This window comes from Mus musculus, chromosome 4, assembly GCF_000001635.26.
Source record: "Mus musculus strain C57BL/6J chromosome 4, GRCm38.p6 C57BL/6J".
Taxonomy (NCBI): Eukaryota; Metazoa; Chordata; class Mammalia; order Rodentia; family Muridae; genus Mus; species Mus musculus.
Genome location: NC_000070.6, coordinates 9,802,501 through 9,824,246, shown reverse-complemented (window position 1 = coordinate 9,824,246; position 21,746 = coordinate 9,802,501). Strand labels below are relative to the sequence as shown.

The window sequence follows — 21,746 nt, the reverse complement described above, 5'->3', positions numbered from 1 at the left end:
AAGCTGTGTGCTAACACAGAGATCTCTGGGATGAGGAAGCTGTGCTACCAACACTCTGGTCCCAGGGGGACCCTGCCCATTTCTGGACCAAGTATTTTGTCCTCCCAGAGATTAGTCACTGAAAAGAATAGTATCTTCCTGCACTGTGGACAAAGGGAGAAACCTTGTAGCAAATAAACTGTTCTCTAGGACCTAAATAATTGGCCTTACATTTCCTGGGAGCTAGAGAGGAAAGAAAATATGGTATGCCATCCAGCTGTTACAGACAAAATGTCATATTCATGCCACAAAGGAAGAGAACCAGTTTTGATAAAGGATAAACATTGGTGTGTCTCGTAATACCCTTTGAGGCAGTTACCTACCACCTCCATAACGCCATCCCAACAGCAAAGGATGTATTACCTATGGTAGGCAGATGCTCTACCATTAAGTTGCACCCAGAGCCCCAAGTATGTTTTCTGGCTGGTCTCTGCTGTGTAGCAGAGGCTGACCATGAACTCATGAATCTCCTTCCCCATCCCTTCCTGGTACTGCTAACATACACTGGGCAAGTTGTCTCGAATATCGTGTTTTTCTGGTGCTGGATTCAAACTCAAAGCTTCATGCATGCTTGGAAAGTAGTCTCCTATTGCACTGCATGCCTGACCCTGGACATGTTTCGCTATCATGGTATCCTCAGGGAAAACCGAGAGTGAAGTACTTAAACCCATTTCAGTAACTCTTTGAAGTGGGACAAGTGACCCGTCATAATGATGGTGCAACATCTGGGATATCTGGGGGGAAAAAAAAGAGGAAACACACAAGAATGAAATTCTAGAATAATTGAGAAGCATGTAATTAAAGTTGTTATTTATTTTAAAAAAAAACAAGAGTTATGAATTGTTGGGGATAAAACAAGAGAATGACGAAAGTCTCCTGGTGGAGTAGCCAGATATTCTGGGTAGAGGACACGGCTGTGCTAAAGCTTCAATGTGAGAACAAAGTGCTTGTCTGAGTAATGGAAAGAACACCATGATGTCAGGGACAGCAGTGGAGACAGCTCTCAGTTTTCCATGCCAGGAAACAAGCCAGAGAATAGAACTAGCCCCAGAGCCCACAGCCTCTGAACTAAAGGAGGGCACCTTCCCCAGAACAGGAAAAAGCCAGCCCCTCATCTGGGGTCCATGCCCTCTGGACGGAGGCTGGTCATAGCATCCAGGGGTTGTACACTGGGAACAGCTGGATCCCTGGTTTTTTCTCTACTTTTTCATAAACTGTTCATTTTCTCTTCTCTCCCAAGGCTCTGTTCCACGGGTCTCAAAGATCCAGGCTCTGTGTAGAACATGAGGGAAATCTGACACTTTGGAGATGTCTTGATGACATGGCTTGAAAATAGAGTATTTGGGTAGACGTTAACCACGTGACCCTTGCTTTTGCCACAAACAGCTTCATACAAAGACTTTGTCCAACACTGGGATGAAGATTGGCTGAGGAGTTAACGCCTCTTCATAAAAGAAAATTATAGATGACATAAGTAAGAATCTTTAAGTACATTTTCCCCCACAGATGCATTCAAATGAAGTTAAATTAGAAATACAACAAAGTATTTAAGTTTTCTTTCCTGTTGCTCTGATAAAATACCCTGAAAAAATATAAATTGTTATCTGGCTTACAATCCCAGGTTGTCATCCATGCTGAGACATCAGGATGGCAGGAGTTGAGGCAGCTACTCACATGGCATCCACAGTAAGGAGCAGATAGCAGTGAACTGACACATGTATGCTAGGCCTCAGCTAGTTCTTTCCACCTTTTTGACAGTCCAGGGTTCCCTGCCCACCCACACTGCTTGTTCTTCCTCTGTGGACACAATTAAGATAACTATCTGGAGACGTGTCCACAGGCTAACCTAGCCAGCCAGGCCCTCGCTGTACTTTTCTCTGAGGTGATTCTAGATTGTTAAACTGACAGTTCAAACTAGCCATCTCACAAAGTGAGGTTCATATGCAAGTAGAATCATTAAAATATAGAGAATGTGCCCAGGGTCTCCCTTGTCCTCTCCTGTGCCCAGTGTCTCCCTTGTTCTCTCCTTCCTGGCCTTTTCCTGTGTCCTTGGCTGGTGGACATCAGGATAGCAATTGTAGCAACTGTTAGATGGTACAGATGTCAAACATGACTCCACATGGCTAGTGGTCACATTTGATCTTAGAGCAGGTAGTTAGTAGGTCTCAGATACTTTCTCATTACTGTCAGAAAGACAAAACAAAACAAAAACCAAAATAAAACAAACAAAAATACCTCCACCATGACCAAAAGTAACTTGGGAGGAAAAGGGTTTATTTGGCTTAAACTTCCAGGTCACAATCCATCACTGTGAGCAGGCAGAGCAGGCACTTAGGGAGGAACAGCAGCAGAAACCATGGAAGAAGGCTGCGTGTTAGCTGCTCCCAGGCTCAGGATCAGTTACATTTCTTATGTAGCCCAAACTCAACTGCGGTGCCCCCTTATCTGCTGAGTCAACAACCAAGATTACCCATCATATGTTAATTATGAACCTTAATTAACAATTTGTATTTAGTGATTAATGGCTACCAGGTACCATTCAAAGGCTTGTCCTATAACTCATTTGAGCCTTATACTCATATGTTTTGTGGGTATTATGAGTATTAATCCCATTTATGGATACGAAGAGTGGGGTAACTGCAGAGATAGATAGCGATTAATCAAAAGAACTAAAGTTCAGTCCTGCAGAAATGCCAGCTTTGTGAAGTTTCCCATCCAAGAGACTACTGCAGGATGGAAATAGAAAACTTCCCAGGACTTGTTAGCCCTCCTGTGCCTGCAGCAAGCTGCCATAGACTCCATGTGTCAAGAGGAGATGGGAGCCCAGCTCAGTTGTCTTCACTTCTCTGAAAGAGGACAGCAGCAATCCCTGTCCAAGTTGCACCTATGTCTCTAGGCTTCTCCTATTCACCTTGCACCTCATGGATTAAAACAAGCAGTGTTTCTGTGGCCTTTCCACATCTTGACTACTTGTCTCCTTCCTCAGTCCAACCTCCACAAAACTCCAGAGATGTCTGTCTCCTGTGACACACTCCAGAGACTTCTGTCTCCTGTGACACACTCCAGAGACTTCTTTCTCCCATGATCCTCCAGTTCTCCCCCTCTGTGGAGATGGCTTCTAGGTATTCCCAGCAGACACCACACCCCAAAAAGCCCTTGGAAAAAGAATTCCCTTTTTCTAATCTATTACGATGCCAATGATTTGAAGATAAATAAATGGTGTACTTTTCTTTTAAATTAGCATATATTTGTATAAAATAATTGGCTCTGTTATATTTTTATGCATAGGCAATGTACATCAGTTATATTCAGCCCATCTCTCGTCCCTGTCCTATGGTCGACTTCACCCACTCTCTTCTTCCAAGATCTTCTTACCACATGTGAGAAAAGCATCTGATATTTGTTCTCTGCAGTTGAATAAAGCCCTCTTGTACAGACATACCACATTTTCTTTTCTTCTAATAAAAATGTGTATTTATTTAAAAACCTTGAGAATGCCTATGAGATAGCAGCAGTTCACTTTTCTAATTACAAAGTGATACTCAGTTCACAGAAGAATTATTTTCATGTGAACAAGACCAGAGAACAGAAAGAGGAATGAGGATACCATCTCCACATGTAAATAACATGTGCTGTGCACCAACAACATACCATTTCTGAGGCACCATCAGGATAGAGCTATCTAAAGACACTCAGTAGTGTTAACTACACAAAAACCAGACACTATACACTTTAAAAACAAATCTATACAACCTTGCACTTCAGTTTTTTTCCTTAAAAGAAGGGAGTTATAAGGAGATTTAAATGCTTTATAGACAAGGAGAAAAACTGTGTAAGAACTTAATCATTGCCATCATTTTGTTTCTCTTCACCTTCCTCAGCCCCTTCCTGTTCCTTCTTTTTCTTGCTCATGTCCATCTTGACATCTCCTTTGATACTGCATCAGGTCTTCCTCTGTAGGTAGCAATATCATCCCTGTAGTCTTCATTCAGCTGAACTGACTCTTTTCCCGAGGCTGCTTGTCAGTCACAGTAGTGTCTCCCCCATTCTTCTGATGTCTCAGAAACTGAGCTTAGATCTTTACCCACAGTGTGATCATCAGTATCAATTGTCAAGAGGATGGCATCTAGAACGACTTAGTAGTCAGACCTACGAGAACATCTATGAAGGCCGTCTGAGTGAGATTAGTCTCTGGCTGAGCCTGTGAGACACTATCTTGATTAGTTCATTGAGATGAGAAGAAACACTGTAGCTATGGGCAGTGACATTCCCTGGGCTTGGAGCCTGGAATAAATAGAAAAGAGAAAGTGAGGTGAGTACCAGAACGTATCAGCCTCTGCTTCCCAACTGTGGATGCAATGTGAACAGCTGCCTCAAGCTTCTGTAGCCATGACTTCCCTACCCTGATGGACTGAACCCTCAAACTGTATACCAGAACAAACTATGTCTCCCTTACGTTGCCTTGCTACTCTAGTTTATATCAGCAGAAAGGAAAAGTAACTAAGACTACAATATCTGACGTTTTCAGCATCCAGGAAAGCAAGCTGTTGTTTAAAGAAGAAGAAACTAATACCCAGAGAGTTAAAGCCAGTGATCCAAGATCATAGAAGAAGTGACAGAGCCAAAATTTAAACCTAAGCTGTCAGACCTAGAAGCCAGTGTTCTTAAACGCTCTTCAGTACCACCTCCCTCAATAACGTGTCTCAGCTACAGAAATAGTAGAGAATACAAGAGTCTCATCCAGGACTGCTTCAAAACCTCAAAGCTTATGCTTTAACCAGCACACTCAACTCCCCATGCAGTCAACAGAAAAGTCAACTTACATATTTCCTCCTGACCTTACTTTCCCAAAGGAAATACGTGTATCAAGGGGGAAAATTCATGGCTAGAGGGAGTTAAACAGTCTAATCCAGAGAGGGTATCTGTGTTGAACTACAGTGGACAGGCAAGCAAGCCCCCCCCCCATTTAAATGTTTAAGGGCTCTCCATGAGTAAGAAGAAAAACACAATTCATAGCTAAGATTTAAGACCAGAAACTGCAGGCTTGCAGGCTGGTAAATTTTTCTCGCACTAGGTTCCATATGGCAATAGCACACAGAACCTCTGATTTCTTTCATTTCTTTGGAGACCATAAAAGTCTACATTTGCAAAAATCAATATGTGTTTCCCTTCCTGCCATTTCACATGATAGACAAACACAACCCCCGGCCCTCCGTTAGAAATTGCACTGTTCTTTTAGATCACCCTAGAAATATGTGCATAGCAATGTCTAAAGTCATCAGGCAGTTTAATTTCAACATGTTCTTGTGTCCCGAACTAGAGTCTCATGGGAATCTACATTCAGATGGTTCCTGGGAAGTTCCGGGGACATCAAGGCGAGGTCTGAAAGTGATTAGTACAAAACATTCCAGGAGAAATGTTTTGTGTGACCTTTCTGGAGGAGACTGTCATGAAACTCCAATGTAACCTGCAGGCCTTCAGCCATGCACAGCTGATAGTGGCACCTGGCCGGCAGGCTGGGCAGCAGGCCCACACTCAGCCCAGGGGCAAGTAGTCATGGCTCCCAGTTTTCAGCCAGGAGAAGAAACACCTTTTAAGCCCTGTGCAGTGGTATATTGCCCTGCACGTGTGTTGTTTTCCGGGTCAGAGTAAGAAAGGAGGAATCTAAGGTGGGGGCATGGGAAGGGCTAGATGAAGGCAGCCATATGTAACAGAAAAAGAACAAGAGGCAGAACAAGGACGAGGGAGAGAATAGGAGAAGGAATTCTTGAGAATGAGAGAGAAAGAGGGAGTGCTTTGCTTCCATTATCAAAGAAGTTGCCAAAAGTAAGGAAAAGGTAATGTTTAAGACATACCCCACTGAAGTCAAGAACCAAAGTTGGGCGGCTCTATTAGTAGGTATGCACACACTAAAGAAATATCAGATCTCTCACTAGGAAATATAAAAATGAGTCACAGATCCTGTTTTGTGATGTTTATAGACTGAGGGAAATAGAAAATAATCAAAACATCGACAACAAAGAGATATCATGCATTCCAATGTCTAGTAGGTCTATGTATCATAAACACCAAACACACATGAGGGGTGGGAACCACCAGGGCTTGCATTGAAGGACATGAACTCAAGCAGACCCTCAGACAAAACGAGGCTCTGGCAGGAAGAGCTTACATGGCTGAAGGGTCTTGAGGTGGGAGTGTGTTAGTTTGTTGGGGAAATGTCTAGGCATATAAAGTGTGTTGTGCCACTCAGGCACTATAAGGGCCAAGTCATGACAGATGTGTCACTTGACTCTTAACATACAGACCCCAATTACCACTTCTTACTATGCCATCGACACTACTCCTGTAGTGTCCAAGTTTAAATAATAGTGGCTGTGTTGCAGGTTGCATGGGGCACAAGGATAGCTTGCAGTTGGGCAGTGACAATCAGCTTGTGAGCACACGGAGCTAGAACTTGTCAGCTTAACACCAAAGATTCACTGTCTGTCTGCTCATTAAAAAAAATAACAAGGAGCTGGAGAGATGGCTCAGCGGTTAAGAGCACCAACTGCTCTTCCGGACGTCCTGAGTTCAAATCCCAGCAACCACATGGTGGCTCACTACCATCTGTAATGAGATCGGATGCCCTCATCTGGTACATCTGAAGACAGCTACAGTGTCCTCGCATATAATAAATAAATCTTTAAAAAAAAAAATAACAAACGAACAAACAAACAAACAAAAACCCAGACTTGTTTTGTATGCAATACAAGGTTAAGGGGACTAAATATATGACAGGGCAAGTTTATGCATTACATAGTACAAAAGTATTTTTATTGCATTCTCAAAAGCAAAGGACTGAAGAACAAGTATAGCTACTCTTCAGAATGCAGTCAGTGGCAGCCAGTAGACATGGTCGGGTCACCCCTATGGAAGTATAGGGGCATTGAGTCAGGCATGAAAGGCATGCGACTGTTGGGTGCTCCAGAGTTTCACAGCACTGACCCTGCAAAGTGTTATCTTGTGAACTTCTCATATGTGCAATGGCAGTGCTGTTGATGTGATTCTCAGGACAACCCCAATGGAGGAATTAAATCCCAAGGAAGAATACTTGGAGAGTTTGAGGGTGACAAAAGTATACTAAGATTTTTTTTTTAAATCCTTAAGAGCATCCTGCTCTGCCAAGAATGCACAGCTGAGTGCTGGAGCCCTGTTGTCTAAGGTCTATCTTCTCCTGTTGTGAATCTCTTCTGGGAACAATGAGGTGCATACAACTGATGCATTAAATGCATGAAGGATGAAAGAATGAACGATGGAGGTGTTGAAACAGAAACATCAAGTTAAAGTCAGGGCACACAGGAGTGCTCAGGGAAAGACTGTCAAGGAAGGGAAGAGAGAGCGAGAGGGCCTTTCTAGCAGAAGAAGCAGAGAAAAGAAGGGCATGAGGTGGGCTTTGAAGTGAGGGGAGAGGATTGCAACTGAGGACGGACCATGCGTGTCTGTAATGGAGAGGGAGGCAGTGCAGCATGGAGGGAACACAAGAAGCCTCTGCTGCGAGCTGCTGTTTATTTCACTTTCAGCTCTGTTGTAATTAGTTTATGATTCTTGGAAACTCACGCAGCCTCTCGTTTTTCTAAAGTGTAGGAAAGGAATGCTAGCACTTGCAAGAATGTTAATAGAAATAAATATGTCAACAAATTCTGAAAAATTATGCCACGTAGCAATATAATCATGAGTCCCTAAGTGTGAAGAGGAAAAGTGAGGGCAGACTGTGCTGAGTCTGGAAGACTATTGGCTTCATGGAAATGATGATGACCTTGTTCAGAGAGATGACAGTGAGAGGAAGATTGAGGAAAAGGGACGTTCAGACACTCTGTCTTAGTTTGATTTCTAGTGTGATAAACTCCATGACCAAAGTCAACTTGGGGAGGAAATGGTTTGCTTGATTTTACATCTTGCAGTCAGTCACCATTCATGGAAGTCAGGGTAGAAGCCTGGAGGCAGCAATTGAAGCAGAGACCATAGAAGAACACTGCTTATGGATGGGTGTTTCATGGCTCCTTCAGTTTGCTATTCTTTTATACAGTGGAGGACCACCTGCCCAAGGGAGGCACCATGCACATGGGATGAAGTCTCCCACATTAATTATTGTTCAAGAAGATGCCTCTAAAGACTTGCCTACCAGCCAATCTGCTGGAGTTGTTTTCTCAATTGAGGTTTCTGCTTCTCAGATGATTCAAGTTTGTGTCCAGGTGACAACCAACCAAACCAACCAGCACATAAAAATTCCCTTTCAGTATATATATATATATATATATATATATATATATATATATATATATATATATATATAATCTAAAGCTGTGTTTAGGGAGAGTTTCTGCACTGGCTGGTTTTAGGTCAACTTAACACTTGAGTTAAAATCATCTGAGAGGAAGAAACCTTTATTGAGAAAATGCCTCCTAAGATCAGACTGTAGGCCAGCCTTGAGGGCATTTTCTTAATTAGTGATTGGTGGGGAGACCCAGCCCATTAAATATGATGCTATTCCTGAGCTGGTGGTCCTGGGGTCGATCAGCAAGCAGACTGAGCAGGCTATGATGAGCAAGCAAGTAAGCAGCATCCCTCCGTGACCTCTGCATCAGCTCCTGCCTCCAGGTTCCAGCCCTTGCTGTTTGTGATGATGAACAATTGTAGTCATAGCATTTCATCATAGTAATAATAACCCTAACGAAGACAGATTCTTAATAAGGACCCAATGTAATGGAATACCAAGTAGTGAAGGATAAGGATAAATAGGGGCCACAGCCCTGTTCTCAGAAAGGGAGTCTAGTACCCAAGTTAAAGGGCTTGCTTTTTCTTGGAGTTCCCAAACTAAGTAACAGTTTCCTTTTTCTAAAAGAAAGAAAGCTAATAGGTAGTTAGAGCCAGGTGTATTTTGGGTCAGAAAGATGAAGTTGCCTTCCTCTTGCTTGTTCAGTTTTCTCTGGATAAGAGAACAGAAGGCCCTAGGAAGACAGGTGTGGAAGTTTGGATATACTTGGCCCAGAGAGTGGCACTATTAGGAAGTGAGGCCTTGTTGGAGTAGGCATGGCCTTGTTGGAGGGGCTGTGGCCTTGTTGGAGTAGGGATAGTCTTGGAGGAAGTATGTCACTGTGGGAATGAGCTTTGAGACCCTTCTAGAGATGTGGAAGACAGTCTTCTCCTGTTTGCTTTTGGAATAAGATGTAGAACTCTCAGCTCCTCCAGCACCATATCTGCCTGGATGCCGCCATGCTTCCTATCATGATAATGGACCAAACCTCTGAACCTGTATGTCAGCCCCAGTTAAATGTTTTCCTTTATAAGAGTTTCCTTGGGCTGCCCACTTTCTCCCTACCTATTCAACATTGTATTTGAAGTCCTAGCCAGAGCAATTCGACAACAAAAGGAGAACAAGGGGATACAAATTGGGAAGAAAGAAGTCAAAGTATCACTATTTGCAGATGATATGATAGTATATATAAGTGACCCTAAAAATTCCACCAGAGAACTCCTAAGCCTGATAAACAGCTTCAGTGCAGTAGCTGGATATAAAATTAACTCAAACAAGTCAATGGCCTTTCTCTACACAAAGGATAAACAGGATGAGAAAGAAATTAGGGAAACAACACCCTTCTCAATAGTCACAAATAATATAAAATACCTTGGCATAACTCTAACTAAGGAAGTGAAAGATCTGTATGATGAGAACTTCAAGTCTCTGAAGAAAGAAATCGAAAAATATCTCAGAAGATGGAAAGATCTCCCATGCTCATGGATTGGCAGGATCAATATAGTAAAAATGGCTATTTTGGCAAAAGCAATCTACAGATTCAATGCAATCCCCATCAAAATTCAGCTCAATTCTTCAACGAATTAGAAAGAGCAATCTGTAAGTTCATCTGGAATAACAAAAAACCTAGAATAGCAAAATCTCTTCTCAAGGATAAAAGAACCTCTGGTGGAATCACCATACCTGACCTAAAGCTTTACTACAGAGCAATTGTGATAAAAACTGCATGGTACTGGTATAGCGACAGACAAGTAGACCAGTGGAATAGAATTGAAGACCCAGAAATGAACCCACACACCTATGGTCACTTGATCTTTGACAAGGGATCTAAAACCATCCAGTGGGGGAAAAAAAGGCAGCATTTTCAGCAAATGGTGCTGGCACAACTGGTGGTTATCATGTAGAAGAATGTAAATTGATCCATTCCTATCTCCTTATACTAAGGTCAAATCTAAGTGGATCAAGGAATTCCACATAAAACCAGAGACACTGAAACTTATAGAGGAAAAAGTGGGAAAAAGCCTCAAAGATATGGGTACAGGGGAAAAATTCCTGAATAGAACAGCAATGGCTTGTGCTGTAAGATCTAGAATCGACAAATGGGACCTCATAAAATTGCAAAGCTTCTGTAAGGCAAAAGAAAATGTCAATAAGACAAAAAGGCTACCAACAGATTGGGAAAGGATCTTTACCAATCCTAAATCAGATAGGGGACTAATATCCAATATATATAAAGAACTCAAGAAGGTAGACTCCAGAAAATCAAATAACCCAATTAAAAAATGGGGCTCAGAGCTAAACAAAGAATTCTCACCTGAGGAATACTGAAGGGCTGAGAAGCACCTGAAAAAATGTTCAGCATCCTTAAGCATCAGGGAAATGCAAATCAAAACAGCCCTGAGATTCCATCTCACACCAGTCAGAATGGCTAAGATCAAAAATTCAGGTGACAGCAGATGCTGGCGAGGATGTGGAGAAAGAGAAACATTCCTCCATTGTTAGTGGGACTGCAAGCTTGTACAACCACTCTGGAAATCAGTCTGGTGGTTACTCAGAAAATTGGACATAGTACTACCAGAGGATCCCACAATACCTCTCCTGGGCATATATCCAGAAGATGTTCCAACTGGTAAGAAGGACACATGCTCCACTATGTTCATAGCAGCCTTATTTATAATAGACAGAAGCTGGAAAGAACCCAGATGTCCCTCAACAGAGGAATGGATACAGAAAATGTGGTACATTTACACAATGGAGTACTACTCAGCTATTAAAAAGAATGAATTTATGAAATCCCTAGGCAAATGGATGGACCTGGAGGGTATCATCCTGAGTGAGATAACCCAATCACAAAAGAACTCACATGACATGTACTCACTAATAAGTGGATATTAGCCCAGAAACTTAGAATACCCAAGATACAAGATACAATTTGCGAAACACATGAAACTCAAGAAGAACGAAAACCAAAGTGTGGACACTTTGCCCCTTCTTAGAATTGGGAACAAAACACCCATGGAAGGAGTTACGGAGACAAAGTTTGGAGCTGAGACGAAAGGATGGACCATCCAGAGACTGTCACACCCGGGGATCCATCCCATAATCAGCCTCCAAACGCTGACACCATTGCATACGCCAGCAAGATTTTGCTGAAAGGACCCTGATATAGCTGTCTCTTGTGAGGCTATGCGGGTGCCTAGCAAACACAGAAGTGGATGCTCACTGTCTCCTTTTGGATAGAACAGAGGGCCCCCAGTAGAGGAGCTAGAGAAAGCACCCAAGGAGCTAAAGGGGCCTGCAACCCTATAGGTGGAACAACAATATGAACTAACCAGTACCCCCCAGAGCTCGTGTCTCTAGCTGCATATGTAGCAGAAGATGGCTTAGTCATTGGGAAGAGAGGCCCCTTAGTCTTGCCAACTTTATATGCCTCAGTACAGGGGAATGCCAGGGACAAGAAGTGGGAGTGGGTGGGTAGGGGAGTAGGGGAGGGTATGGAGGACTTTCGGGATAGCATTTGAAATGTAAATGAAGAAAATACCTAATTAAAAAAAAAAGTTGCCTTGTTCATTGTTACTCTTTACAGCAATGGAAGCCTAACTAAGACAAATGGGCTCCAAGGACTAAGGTGGGTATAATGTTGTCTTGGGGAAAGGAGAAAGGAACTGAGGAAGAAGCACCATCCGGTCACAAGGCGTGCAGAGGGCACCTGATGATCAACGACTTAAAGGAGACGTTAGCACCGCGGCTGTTTCCCTGTCAGCAGCCAGGCTTGAGTAGTCAGAGCTAAGCAGATGTGGAATTGGGGTTTTCCATGTGAGGATGGCTAAGGGAAAGGGAGGTGGCAAGATGAGGGCATTCGTTTTTTTCCACACTATACATTTTTTCCTCCCCCTACTCCTCCCAGATCTTCTCCATTTTCCTACCCACCCAACTTTATGCTCCCTGCTTCCCCCTTTAAAACAACAAAAACAAGCAGGACAGTGGTGGCGCACACCTTTAATCTCAGCACTTGGAGGCAGAGTCAGGTGGATATCTGAGTTCAAGGTCAGCCTGGTTTACATAGTTCTAAGACAGTCAGGGCTATACAGAGAAACCCTGTCTCGAAACCCCACTCCAAAAAAACTGTCAAAACCAAAACTCCATAAAAACACAAAATTGAAAATCAAAACAAACAAAAGACCAATAAGAAAAAGAAAAAAGAAAGTCAGAACAAAATAAGATGAAACAAAAAGCCCATGAATCAGTTTATTTTGTGTTGGCCAGCTACTCCTTAAAGTGGGCCTAGGAGGGATGCTACAGTGGACTAGAGGGCCAGGCTAGGGACAGGAGAGGGAGGAGTCAGGATAGAAGAGAGGATATGAAAGGACACTGAGGAGGTGTTAAAACCACTTTTATTTTTAAGATGGAGACTTGCTATGTTGCCTGCACTGCCCTCTAGGTTCTAGTTTCCCCAGCCTGCTGAGCAACTAGATCATGCCACTATCTGTGCCTTAGTCTCTTCAAGGTTAATAGCTTAAAAGTGCTAACAGCAATAAGAAAGTTTTAAACTGGGAGTCCCAGGCAAAGGAGTGTGGGATGTTAGAAATCAAGAGGTAGGAAGTGGTGTAATTTTTAATAATGTAGGGTTTAGAGCTAAACTATGCTATTGGGTCCAGGATAGAAGCCCAGAAAACTCACTTTAGATATGGAAGCTTAAAAATGAAAGCTTTATTTTCTTATCTCTCAGGGAAATGGCCAGTTTGGGATCTGAACCACTTCCCTGAAGGGAAATTGAACAACATTTTGTATGGGAACAAAAAGCAAGGGTGGTTGGGATGAGATATTGCATTGACCAATCATACTTTGACACAAGGGTTTAAGCAAGGAAGTTGACATGGGTAACTGGACCTTATGTGGGTCACCTGGTTTCTGGGTCCTAGAGTGAGCTTTTGCAGTCAGGTCCCCTCCTGGACTCTGACCTGGAATTTAGAGTGTTATGGGAACAAAGGACTGGGCAAGCTGAATGTAGTCAATTAAGCCAAGAATGGCAGCACACTTATGACTTGTGTGCCTTAGTTTAGATAACATCCTTCACTGGTTAGCAGACAAACATGAAACATCTGAAGAAGCAGGATAAAAGCTGGATTCTGTTCTGGGGCCTGGGAATGTGAACTCAGTTCTGATCCTGGCAGCAAGGTAGAGTTTGTTCCTGAGATGGCTGAAGTCTAAGAAACTAACAATGCCATGCCATCAGAAGCTACAGAAAAAGTCAGAGGAAGTAGAAAGTCAAGAAACTGAGGTACTGAATGTCCCAAACACAGTGGCAGAAGTGAGCACACAGAAACACCAAAACCAGAGATGTTTTGTGTGTCATTGACTCTTTGGGGCTGCTCACACCTTAGTGCTTAGTGCTTCCTGATGCGTTACCCTTCTATATTCAGGAATTCCCATTGGTGAGTGTTGCACGGAGAGAGTTCCATTCTTTGTATCCATATAGCTAGGACCAGGAGTTTACTCTCTTCTCTATTCTCCTAAATGATGTTGTCGGGACCTGGAGGACAGGCATGAAAGCAGCCTTTGGTTGGACCCTATGGGATGAGACAAGGGGACTACATCCTCCCCTCTTTCTTCTTTGGTGGTAGATTGACTGGAGAGCTCTAAAGCTGCCGTCAACATAAGAAGTGATCTTCATGCTCAACACATTTAGGTTAACTATGCCATGGCTTTTTATTATTCATTTTTATTTTCTGTGCATTGGTGTTTTACCTGTAGGTATGTCTGTGTGACGGTGTCAGATCTTGGAGTTAGAGAGACCTATGAGCTGCCATGTGGGTCCTGGGGATTGAACCCAGGTCTTCTGTAAGAGCAGTGAGTGCTTTTAGCCCCTGAACCATTTCTCCAGCCTCTATGTCATAGCTTTCGACGTGCCAGACAACTTTCTTTCTCTACAGAGGGCTTTGGAAACTTGAAGTCTGACCATGTGCTTAACAGTATCGTTCTGGCTGTAGAGTGATTTGCAATGAGCTTCAGTGCGATGTAATCATCCAATAGGATTTCTTTTCAAAGGAATAGGAAGAAGAGAAGTAAATGGAGGAGGAGGGGAGAAAGAAGAGATGAAGGAAGGAAGAAGGGAGGGTGAAGGGGAATAAGGGGAAGGTCAAATAAAAACAATTGAGATGGCACCTAGCAGCATCTGCTTCATTCAGTCAATGACAACATTCTAAAATCTCAGGCTCCCAGGAAAATGTAATGTGGGGAGAGGCACAGCTGCAGCTATCCTAAATCGAGGTATCAGCAATGCACACTGTGAAGTGGTTGCTTAACGGTTGGCATCTGTGCCCACAAGTTGGATGTTTTCAAAAGGTTAAGGGGTTCAGCTTTTGTTGCTTTTGTGAAGTGTTCCGTCACAGCAATGGAAAAATATAGAAAAGACACTAGGAGTGATGGTGTTGCAAGATGGACCTGACCCTGGGCCTTTAAAGATGGTTTGTAGAAGGAATGTGGACGGACTTAGAGCTGAAAACTAGACAAGCCTAGAATGCTTAATATAGAGCTTCATAAGCCATTTAGGTGGGAGTGTGGAAACCCAGAATGCTAAGACAAATGTGAATGTTACAGGCCCAGTTTATGATATTCGAAAGGGGAACAGAGCCCCTGAGGAACTGGGGTAGAGGCCATTCATGTTCTTTCCTGGCAAATCTAGTTGCATCAGCCTGTGTTCTGAAAACTTTCACGACCTCAAAAGTAATGGTCTAGTTTGTTTGGTGGAGAGAGAGAATTCCAAAATAGGACAATGTTCAGTTTTGTCATGGTTATTCTTAACAGCACTCATCAAGAACTACAGGTGTGTGTGTGTGTGTGTGTGTGTGGAGAGAGAGAGAGAGAGAGAGACAGAGACAGAGAGAGACAGAGACAGAGAGAGACAGAGAGAACACAATAGATTGAGCAGTATGGGATAAAACTTGAGACCTTGACAGCTACAGATGCAATGCCACGATCTCAGGATGATATTTTTAAGTGTCAGGTTGGTAAGAGTTGAGCTTGTGATTGGTTAATCTTGACTTCAGTTTGAAGGGATTTAGAATCCCGATGCAATCACACATTACTTTTGTCTTGGAGAGCGTTTTCAGAAATGGTTAACTGAGACTCCCCATTAAATGGGCTAGGGTTCTATACTGACTAAGGAAAGTAGAGGCTGAGCACAGACACTCATCTGTCTCTGTTTCCTTATGAGGCTACATTGTGACTAGCTAGCTGCCTCTCCCTCCTGCTGCTGTGGCTACTCTATTGTGAGGCTGTCTTCACCATTGGTAGCCAGATTAAATCTTCTTTTCCTTTTTTTTTTTTTTTGAATTAGAAAATCTTTTATTGCTTGTGTTTTTTTTTATTAAACATTCCTTCATTTATATTTCAAATGATATATCCTTCCAGGTTACCTTATCCACAACCCCCCACTCCATGCCCCCTCTCTCCCCGCCCCTTTGCCTCTATAAGGGTGTTCCCTTGCCCACCCACCCACTTCTGCCCCATTGCTCTAGTATTCCCCTACGCTGGGGCATCAAACCTCCACAGGACCAAGGGCCTCCCTTCCCATTGATGTCAGACAAGGCCATCCTCTACTACATATGTATCTGGAGGCATAGATCCCTCCCTGTACACTCCTTGGTTGGTGGTCTAGTCCCTGGGAGCACAGGGTGGTCCAGCCAGCTGATACTGTTCTTCCTATGAAGTTGCAATCACCCTCCACTCCTCCAATTCTTTCCCCCAGCGTCCCAACCAGGGTCCTGAGCTCATTCTGATGGTTGGCTGCAAGCATCCGCATATGCATTGGTCAGGTGCTGTCAGAGCCTCCCAGGGGACAGCCATACCAGGTTCTTGTTAGCAACTGCTCTTTAGGCAATGGTATCCGTTCTGTATTGGGGTTTGATGTCTGCAGACAGGATGGATCCCCAGGTGGGGTGGTTCCCAGATGGCCTTTTCTTCAGTCTCTGCTCTTTTTTTCCCTCCCTTTAAACCTTCCTTCCTTAAGCTGCATTTGTCATTTATTCTGTTACTGCAATGGTGGTGGTGGGACAGCTAAGGCACTTCTGTTCTGTCCTGAAAACTGACATGCATTGGTCAGGTTTAGAAGTCATTACAATGAAACCTGTGACTTGGGCTAATTTTATAAAGAAGTCTATCAAGATTCACAGTTTTGGAGGCTCAAAGTGCGAATACCACAGTGCAGGCTCTAGTAAGCGCCCCACAGCAAGCTCAGCACTGTGGGAAGGAGTATCCCATCTCCATGAGGAAACAGAGAAAAGGTGTGGCTAAAAGTCCTGCTAGGAAGAACAAGTGCTTGGTGCGAGCTGCCTGAATCTCTTTTGAGAGTAACTCAGTGACCCAAGGACCGCTCAGGAGCCCCCACCACCACCACACACCCCAAAATTACTACCGTCAGTGCTAAGCTCCCAACACTTGAACTTTTAGGGAGGCATCTAACATCCAAGCCATAGTAGTAATAAAAACGAAATGAACCCACATAAACTTTACCTCCATGTCATTAGGAATTTAGGAAAGAAAGGAAGGGCTGGTGAGCTGGCTTAGTGGGTAAAAGCACTTGCCTGGAAAGATTGATGGCCTAAGTGTAACTTCCAGAACCCACTGTGGAAGAAAAAAGCTGACTTCTGAAAGCTATCCTCTAATGTACACGTGTGCACGATGGCTTGCACACAGCCCTACACATACACACAGACACACAGACACACAGACACACACACACACACACACACACACACACACACACACGGAGGAGACAGAGACCTATGGCATTGAAATATGAGGATGAGAGGAGCAAATCCCCAAACTGAAGAACAACATAAAAGACCAAGTTGGCTGGAAACAATTTTAAGTATCAAAGCAAAGAATGTGATTGCAGGAGAAACAGCAAACAGGTGACACAAGAGGGGACAGAATGAATGTCCTTGGGATCTGCTGTCCATGACAAGACGCAGCTTGAGTAGGCATGTAACCATAGCTAATGGCGGTGCCCTTATTTCTTACAGTACTTTAAAAAGCTGTGCAGAATGGTACTAGCTCATGTGGCTGGCCCAACTTTGCATAGCGTACATATTCTGTAGAAATGAATATTCACACTCAGGTAGGCGAACAAATACACAAGTCACTGGAAGAATTTTTTTTTCTTTACTAAAGCTATCGACCTGAAAGGAAAGCCAGCTCCATGTATAACTGAATTTTGTTGAATGTTCATCTTTACCTGGCCCAGAGCTGTGCCAACGTGAGACGGGAGGGCAAGTGAATGGAAGTCTATTAGATGGTTTAAAGGCAGTTGAATAAAGTCACCAAGTATCATTTTCATAGGGCCCCAATTCACTCTCACCACGTAATTCTAGAGCCAGGAATCTTTCCAAAGAATTCCTGCTGAGCTATACTGGGATAAAATCTGGCCCATTGTGAATATAAAATGGCAATTTTATTTAAACAGTTGGAGCTCCTTGGGTCTCCTCTGACTGACTCTAATATTCTCCTTGTCTATATACTTTGGACACATTTTCACCTCACTCTAAAAAAGGTTTACTGCTTAATCATCTTCCTCTTGCCACCTTCCCCCTTCCAGAAAGTCCTGTTGGAACACAGAATGACTTGCATAGTGGTTGACACATTTCACGGGAAAGTTATCACTTATAATCTCTACCACATGTCCCTGAAGCAGGCACACAGGCCAAATCATCTACCCTTCCAAAACTACCACTTTCCAGCTGTAAAATCCAGCTGATAAGGCTCCATGCTTCGAGTTTTTCAACTGAAAATGGCTTGTGGTCTCACCTTCCCAGTATTTCTTTGTCCAGTGTGACTCATGACTTTTAAAAGCTAAGTTACGGATTCTAACTTCGATTATTTATCCCACCTGTGTCATATCTCTGGCAAACACAGGCCAATAAACATGCATGCACATTTCTAGCTTCTCTCATAGAGCATTTCTAGTTTAAGTCTGTAGACTTGAGTCAGCCATGCACTGGCCAAATGAGCTTACAGTGAGACCTAGCTACTGAGGGAAGTTTGCACCTCACTCAAAAATAGACTGTAGTTTACATTTTGATCAGAGGAAAATATTGCTATATTCAGCACCCACCATAATGTCAGGGATGCACTATGTGCCAGGTTTAAAGGGTCAAAGTGAGCGTGGTTTTTCTCCTCAGTGGAAGAATGGTTTACTATTGCAGCACACTGCCTTTTAGGAGCACGGGAAAGGCATATCCATGACCCGAGTGTCAACAAAAGGACTCATAGACAGCGTCTGAGCAGAAGATCTCTCCATATTTTACTCTCTAGAAAGACCAGGATTATGTTTTTGATTTTTTTTTCTCTACCAGCCTCTGGTCAGAGTAAAACAAAAGAAGCCTATGTCCCTGGGAAGGAGTGACATTCATGATAAGGCATATCTCTTCAACTCTGTCAGCCTGGACCTCAGCCGTTCGGGAAACTCACCCTGAAGCCTCCTTCCAGCGATGCTCTAGCCTTTCCTCCCTTTGCTGTCAAATATCTTGAAATCAATACTGTGTCTGCTGCCTGAATTGCTCACCTCACTTTCTTGCCTTTCCAGCTCCTCCCCAGTACCACTCCCCGTGGGATTTGATCGTATCTCTGTTCTGGTTCGCAAGGGTGTACTATGTCAGGTCCATCAAGTTCCTACAGTTCAAGTTATTCATTGCTGGGTAATGAATGAGAATTTTGTAAGTGCTGGAATGGGATCTAGCACATACTAGGCACATAAGCCACATCGTAATACCGAATAGGAACTGGTTTAATCAGAAGAGTTGCTAAGCTTTATTGAACACTTGATATGGACTTTATTAAGTCCATATCAAGCATTTTACTCTTGATATGGCTTTTCTTTTCCTTTTTTTGTTTTGTTTTTGTTTTTTTGAGACAAGTTTTCTCTGTGTAGCCCTAGCTATCACGGAACTCACTCTGTAGACCAGACTAGCTTGAATTCTGAATTCCACCTGCCTCTGCCTCCTGAGTTCTAGGCTTAAAGGAGTATACCATCATGCCGGGTGCTACCGGATTCCTAAGTATTAACTCATTTTGTCCCCACAGTTACACTGTGAGGTTTATACAATTATTAGCCCAATTTCCAGAAGGGAAATATAAATACCAAAAAGGATTAACTCAAAGTGAGCTATTTCAGAGTAGGTTGTAGTTAGGGTCCAACCTGATTAACTGAGAATTCTCTATATGACTGCCACCTTTCATATTTTCTTGACTGATCCAAAACTATTGCTTTTTCTCAAGAACCCTCCTCCCACAGGGATGATATACAGAGGGTCAGGAACTTAAACAACGGTGTGTAGTAATGGGGGACGGGGAGCGGGGGGGTAGCCACTAGCAAGTCCCAGATGCTAGGAACAGGAACGCAAGAGGCTCCCAGGACCCAACAGGGATGAGATTAACTGAAATGCCCAACAAAGGGGAGGGAGAACCTATAGAGACCACATCCAGAGGTTAGGGAAGGCCTCCGGTTGGGGGAGGGGGCCACCCACTCATCTCCAAATTTTTAACCCAGAGTGGCTCGTGTCTAAAGGAAATTCAAGGACAAAGTGTGGAGCAGAGACTGAAGGAAAGGCCATCCAGAGACTGCCCCACCCAGGGAATCCATCCCGTATACAGACACCAAATCCAGAAACTATTGCAGATGCCAAGAAGTGCTTGCTGGCAGGAGCCTGTTATAGCTGTCTCCTGAGAGACTCTGCCAGAGCCTGACAGATACAGAGTCAGATGCTCACAGCCAACCTTTGCACTGAGCATGGGGACCCCAATGGAGGAGTTAGGGAAAGGACTGAAGGGGCTGAAGGGGTTTACAACCTCATAGGAAGAACAACAATATCAACCACCCAGAAACCCCAGAGCTCCCAGGGACTAAACCACCAACCAAAGTGTACACATAGAGGGACCCATGGCTCCAGTTGCATATGTAGCAGAGGATGGCATTGTCAGGCATCAATGGAAGAAGAGGCCCTTGGTCCTGTAAAGGCTCAATTCCCCAGTGTAGCGGAATGCTAGGGTTGTGAGGCAGGAGTGCATGGGTGGGTGGGAGAGCACTCTCATAGAAGCAGGGTGAGGAGAATGGAATAGGAGGGTTCTGTAAGGGAAACTGGGAAAGGGGATACCATTTGAAATGTAAATACATAAAGTAGCTAATAAAAAACCCTCCTCTCGTTTCAACAGATGCCCCAGTGCAAGAGGATGTGGGTTATCCCTGAGAAGAGTGGCCTTCTGCATTTTTTGCTAGTTCTAGGTGTACCCAGGTGTCTCCAGACTAAATAATGGCCTGAAATCTGAGAAACACTGGCAATGTAAGATCGAAGGCTTGTATTGAGAAGAACACCAAAGTGGCATTACCCAATCTTGTGACACAAGGAAAATATAGCTTGTGCATACTCTACTGCCATGTTGACAAAGACCACCTCAGAGAGGTCACAGGGAGCCTGCCTTAGAGTCAATTAAGGTCTGAGACAAAGAGCAGAGCCCAAGCCCTACATATGCCACCAGCTTGTCTTCAATGGAGTTCCAGTGAGTTGCATGCAGCCTGTGATCAGTTTCATGTTTGCATTTTGTTTCATGATCTCAATAGATTGTAAACACCTTGTCTTTTTTTTTATTTTATTGAAAGTATTTTTTCTTACAAAATATATCCTGACTACAGGAGTAGATTACCTCTCTACTCCTCCCAGTTCCTCCCCACTTCCCCTCCCATCTGTCTCTCATTAGAAAACAAGCAGGCAGGATAGCAAAAACTCTTCTCAAGGATAAAAGAACCTCTGGTGGAATCACCATGCCTGACCTAAAGCTTTACTACAGAGCAATTGTGATAAAAACTGCATGGTACTGGTATAGAGACAGACAAGTGGACCAATGGAATAGAATTGAAGACCCAGAAATGAACCCACACACCTATGGTCACTTGATCTTCGACAAGGGAGCCAAAACCATCCAGTGGAAGAAAGACAGCATTTTCAACAATTGGTGCTGGCACAACTGGTTGTTATCATGTAGAAGAATGCGAATCGATCCATACTTATCTCCTTGTACTAAGGTCAAATCTAAGTGGATCAAGGAACTTCACATAAAACCAGAGACACTGAAACTTATAGAGGAGAAAGTGGGGAAAAGCCTTGAAGATATGGGCACAGGGGAAAAATTCCTGAACAGAACAGCAATGGCTTGTGCTGTAAGATCGAGAATTGACAAATGGGACCTAATGAAACTCCAAAGTTTCTGCAAGGCAAAAGACACTGTCTATAAGACAAAAAGACCACCAACAGACTGGGAAAGGATCTTTACCTATCCTAAATCAGATAGGGGACTAATATCCAACATATATAAAGAACTCAAGAAGGTGGACCTCAGAAAATCAAATAACCCCCTTAAA

General features: G+C 43.4%; 1 long non-coding RNA gene across 1 annotated transcript in view; it reads right to left on the bottom strand.

Annotated features, from left to right (window-relative positions):
* Window positions 1-835: 835 nt before the first annotated feature.
* The window catches only part of 4930412C18Rik (RIKEN cDNA 4930412C18 gene), a 52,827-nt gene continuing 31,916 nt past the window's right edge, over window positions 836-21,746 (bottom strand). Inside the window, exon 4 of the long non-coding RNA NR_030693.1 lies at window positions 836-4,323. This is a non-coding gene — a long non-coding RNA (RIKEN cDNA 4930412C18 gene). The remainder of the gene's footprint in view (window positions 4,324-21,746) is intronic.